At 35.5% G+C, this 4760-nt stretch overlaps 1 pseudogene across 1 annotated transcript; it reads left to right on the top strand.

The window, feature by feature from the left end:
- Positions 1-1334: 1334 nt before the first annotated feature.
- LOC149571021 (large ribosomal subunit protein eL42-like) lies at positions 1335-4172 on the top strand (annotated as a pseudogene). The gene is made up of 5 exons (XR_016360250.1): positions 1335-1445; positions 3243-3354; positions 3482-3549; positions 3681-3755; positions 3883-4172. The product of XR_016360250.1 is annotated as a large ribosomal subunit protein eL42-like (transcript).
- Positions 4173-4760: the final 588 nt, after the last annotated feature.

Genomic DNA, 4760 nt, shown 5'->3' with positions numbered 1-4760 from the left:
CTTGTTAAGTAGAGAATATTATAGTATTCTTGAAACCAAGTGAAGCTCAAACTAACATAAAATGGTCACTTCGCATGTGGTAGGTCTATAATGATCCACAACTACTACTACCCATAATATGAATTTGTGAAATACATTTTGATATCACCAATTTCAACACTCTATTCGAAGCATAGGAGTGGCCTATAGTCTTAGCATGAATTTTGAGTAATGCCTCAGTCCAGATTGCCTTAGAAGTGGCTGGAAGAAGCCTGCACAAGTTTGAGACTATGAAGTCTCCCCGCCTTGGCCAAGAAGAACTTGCCAACTCTCTACTATTATGGCAAACTACAGAGTGGTGTGGCTAGTCTGCAACCAACCAATAAGTTCATAATTAAAGGAGTGAGCCTTCCTTCACCAAGGATTTCCAAGAAATGATCTCAAGTGTACCAATTTGATCAATGCTCCAATCCTTATTGAGAATCTTGTCCCAATCAATCTCTAGATGAAACAGGGACACAAAGTGACTAGTCAAATGGTGAATAACACCTAAACATCTGAAACTTTCATCCTTATATCTTCCAAGGTCACTCCAGTGAATCCCAACCAGTTTTGTTGCTTCTTGTTGAGAAATCCCAACATTGACACTGAATCGAGATTGATCCCTAAGACTAGTGCATCACATGAAGAAAGTACATTCCCAAGCGCCATAACAAGTGCAATGCACTCTTACTCTATGATGCAGAGGTGGTGTGTGGTATCCATCTTCTTCATATGAGATAGAAAATCCATTCATTTAGCAACAACTCTTTACTCCAATGTCCCCTCAAGGACTTACCTTCCACGCTACCCCAAGTGCACTTAGAGTTTCCCAAACACCATAACTTCTTCCAAGGCTTCAACCTTCATTCTTCCTTTGTGAATCATCTCCTCGTGGCCTTTCCACCATGTTCCATCCATCCATTCATTTTGGAAAAATAATCTCTTACCCAAAATTCATATCTAGCCTTAAAGCTAGTAGCCCTCACCAGTCACTAATTTGGATTTCTCTCCAATAGTTCCCAAACAACTATGGAAACTAAAACCTGATTAAGATACCCTTTTGGGATCTATACATCCTCCCTAAGTTTCAATATCAACCCTTTTGGACCATACCCAAGATCCGATACCCCTAGCCATAGGCCTCATAATGTTTACATGAAAAATGATGCTTTCACAATGATAGGTGATAGGTGACTGCTAATAAGTAGGTGTTGGGAAGGCTTCTAGGAATATAGTGAAATAAGTATGATGCTATAAGGCTAAGATACCGAGGTGTCTAGTTTTTGGGCGGATGCAAGGGTGCTGATGCGCAGATGCTTTTGGAGGAAGCGCATTCCCTGCCTGAGGATACATGTAGGATTCTTGGGAAAGCAGCCAGAGAGAATCAAGATAGCATATGGGCGAATCTGCAAAGCATCGAGCTTGTTTGAGTGTCTAGTCACTTAAGTGACTTAATAAAACATGTGTTTAATTTTTTTTTAAATTATATTTTTTCTCCTTTTTGCCCCAAAACCATAAAATGGCCCTAATATAGGCCATTCGTTGCTCATTTCTTTGTAGACATAAATTATAGTTTATATATATAGATAGACACACTTAAAATCCTCAAAAAAAAAAATCTCCGCATTATATATATAGATAGATGCACTTAAAATCCTCAAAACAAAAATCCCCACATCCCTGAATCAGAACCAGTATCGGTAACTTAGCTATAAGACATTGATTTCTCTGGCATCTAACCTCTGACAGAGGCCAAATCTGGAGTGACTTGAACTTAAGTCCTTCCACTTGCTGCAGAAGTGCTCTATTGAGCTATTATCCAGCCTTCTATGGACAGCCTATAATTGATCTGGTGTGGATTGCTTGGAGTGAATCTTCTTAGGCTACACAGTAGGTGCTTGGCCCTCCTAACCTTGCCTGACTCTGATACAATGTTGAACTTTCACAGACTAGTTGGGATTCGAACAACTAATCATTAGTCTAGCAGTTGCTTGTTTCTAATATACACACAGGACATTACCTATCCCATCCAGATAGTTTTAGAGGTGTTCCATCTCAAGACAGACTTTCTACACATGCACTTATCTTATGCATTAAGCAAGATATGAGAGAACTATGTTGGTGATAGAAAATTGGAAATCAAAAGCTTCATTCTTTCTAAAATTAAATTTGTGTGTGCCCAGGAGATTTGAGAAATTTGATTATGTTACACACCATGCGAAATTTACTGGTAAATCTATCCAACAATAGAACATGTTGAGAAACATAAAATTTGTTCAATGCTGCTAGTTTGATAGCTTGTGGTGCAAAGAATGTGGGGAAATTGGCATCTGTCTGACCCTTTAAATAGTTGGGATGCCTTGGCAGAAAAAGCACCAAAGAAAATGAGCTCATGGAAGCTTGATAAGTCTTTCCATATTTTCATGAAGTGAAATCTGTTCATTGGAGGACTTGATTCAAGCTCTAAAAAAATGATTTTAAAAGATTCTCTTTACTCCCAAAATCTGTTCCCTGCATATATTGAATGACATGTATGGAAAATGCTTACAAGCCTGTTGATTTCATGTGGAATTGGAAGCTTCTGAGTGGAAATTGACTTGGGTGTAATCTTTATATAGTTTGAACTTTAGATACTCTTTGCCATCAAGAAGAAAGCTTTATGTACTAATGACATATATGGTGTAGTTTTCTTCTGAGTGGAAATTGACTTGGTTGTAATCTTTTTCTTTATATTAAGCAAACAAATTGAACCAAGTAAGGGGTATTAATAATATACTTTTATCTTCACAAGTTTGCATCATTCATATTCATAGTTAGATTGGTGTTCAAGGAATGTGTCCAGTGAACTGCAGCTTCTGTTTAAATTCCCAATTAAGTGTTTATTATTGTTGCTTCCATAATTAGAATGGTGCTTGAATATTTTATGGTTAACTGCTTAATCTGTTAGAATTCGAAACTAAATTATTACTAGTTGTGTTCATAGTTTGAAGAGAGTGTACTATGCTTAGATTAGTATTGACTTCTGTATACTAAACAGTTCTAAACTATTAAATCACTAGTTCTTGAGTTTCCCATCAGAACATTAATTGAAAGAGTGCACACTACTGAGATTAGTAATGAATCTCCACATTTAACATTTTCTTTAACATGACTAGTTCATGCTCATGTTTTTCAAGGTATTAATACTTCTTTGACCTTGTATTATGCTAATCTTCTGATAGGTGACCATTCCAAAAACTAAGAAAACTTTCTACAAAAACAAAGCATGCAGAAAGCACACTTTGCACAAGGTTATTCAGTACAAGAAAGGCAAGGATAGTCTTGCAGTCCAGGGTGAGTCTTTCCTTTTGTATTATCTAGATATAAAAGCCAAATTTTTTCTATTTTTCTTTTTTCTTTTTTGTTTTATTTTGGGGTAAGACAGCGAAATTAGATAACTAGTTTTATTTCATTTTTTCAGGAAAATGTCGGTATGATCGAAAACAATCAGGCTATGGAGGCCAAACAAAACCTGTCTTTCACAAGAAAGTAAGTAGAACTTTATGACTACTAATATGATTTGCCTTTATAATATTATGATCTTCTAATGGTGGACTATTCGACATATAAAGCCCTTAGATTAGTAAATTCACGATTCTATTATTTTGCAAATGTTGTAGGCAAAAACAACAAAGAAGATTGTGTTGAGGTTGCAATGCCAGTCTTGTAAACATGTCTCACAGCATCCAATCAAGGTAAGTAGCTATGAGATTTTCTTTTTCAGTCTCAAATTGGTGTTTGATGGCAAAGAGTATATAAAGTTAAAACTACATTATTTTTACACATGAGTACATGCCTTTATCATATCTTTTTGTTTTGCAGTGATGCAAACACTTTGAGATTGGTGGAGATAAGAAGGGGAAGGGAACATCCCTCTTCTAGATGAGAGGTTATTTCTGCATTTGATTGAGCTGTTTACACTGTTTGTATCTGATACAAAAGCTTTTTGGAGTGTAGTAGTGAGTTATACAGAAGCAATCTATTGAAGATACTATTTAATTTTTAGTGAATTACACGGAAGCAATCTATTAAAGATGACTATTTAATTTTTAGTGAGTTACATGTGAGTAATGTTTTGATGCCAATTAAAAAACTTAGAATTTATTTGCTTATGATTTGTTTGGTTTGTCACTCTGATTAAAATTCCTTTTTCTGTATGGCAACTGAGGACTTGTGCATTTTGTGAGAGGTCTTCTTGTGGAAGTTGAAATTGGCAGTTGGCATATTCAATGTTTGAGTCAAACCGATAAAAATGAACATTTATCTTCCCTTGGACTAGTAATCCATTAATGACATAAAAAATTGCTTCTTTAGATTTTAACTCCACCTTCCACAGTGATTTGGTGAAAAATTGCTATTGATTTGGCTCAGACTATTTTTTCAGGCCATTGTGTCCTTACTTTAGACAATAGACTTGGTTGCACTTATCTGAGAATTCAACTATCAATAATTTTAATAATCAATGTTCTTGTTTTAACCATACTTTTCAGTGCACTCCAAACTACTGTAAATTAGCTTGCATGTGGCTTGCATTCACCACTTTCAATTATAAAACACGTTGACTTGAAAAAGCCACATTTTGCATTATCAAAACATTTTCTTATAACCAAGCTTGAGCAAGGTGCATAGTGATCATATACAATTGTGGTGAATTCTATTATTGAATTTTCTAGTCTCATTGAGAATATAAGGAGTTGAGG

The sequence above is a fragment of the Cupressus sempervirens genome, chromosome 2 (assembly GCF_028749045.1).
Source record: "Cupressus sempervirens isolate cs-2001-9-10 chromosome 2, ASM2874904v1, whole genome shotgun sequence".
NCBI lineage: Eukaryota > Viridiplantae > Streptophyta > Pinopsida > Cupressales > Cupressaceae > Cupressus > Cupressus sempervirens.
The sequence above is the reverse complement of the archived record's forward strand: the minus strand, read 5'-3'. Positions and strand labels throughout refer to the sequence as shown.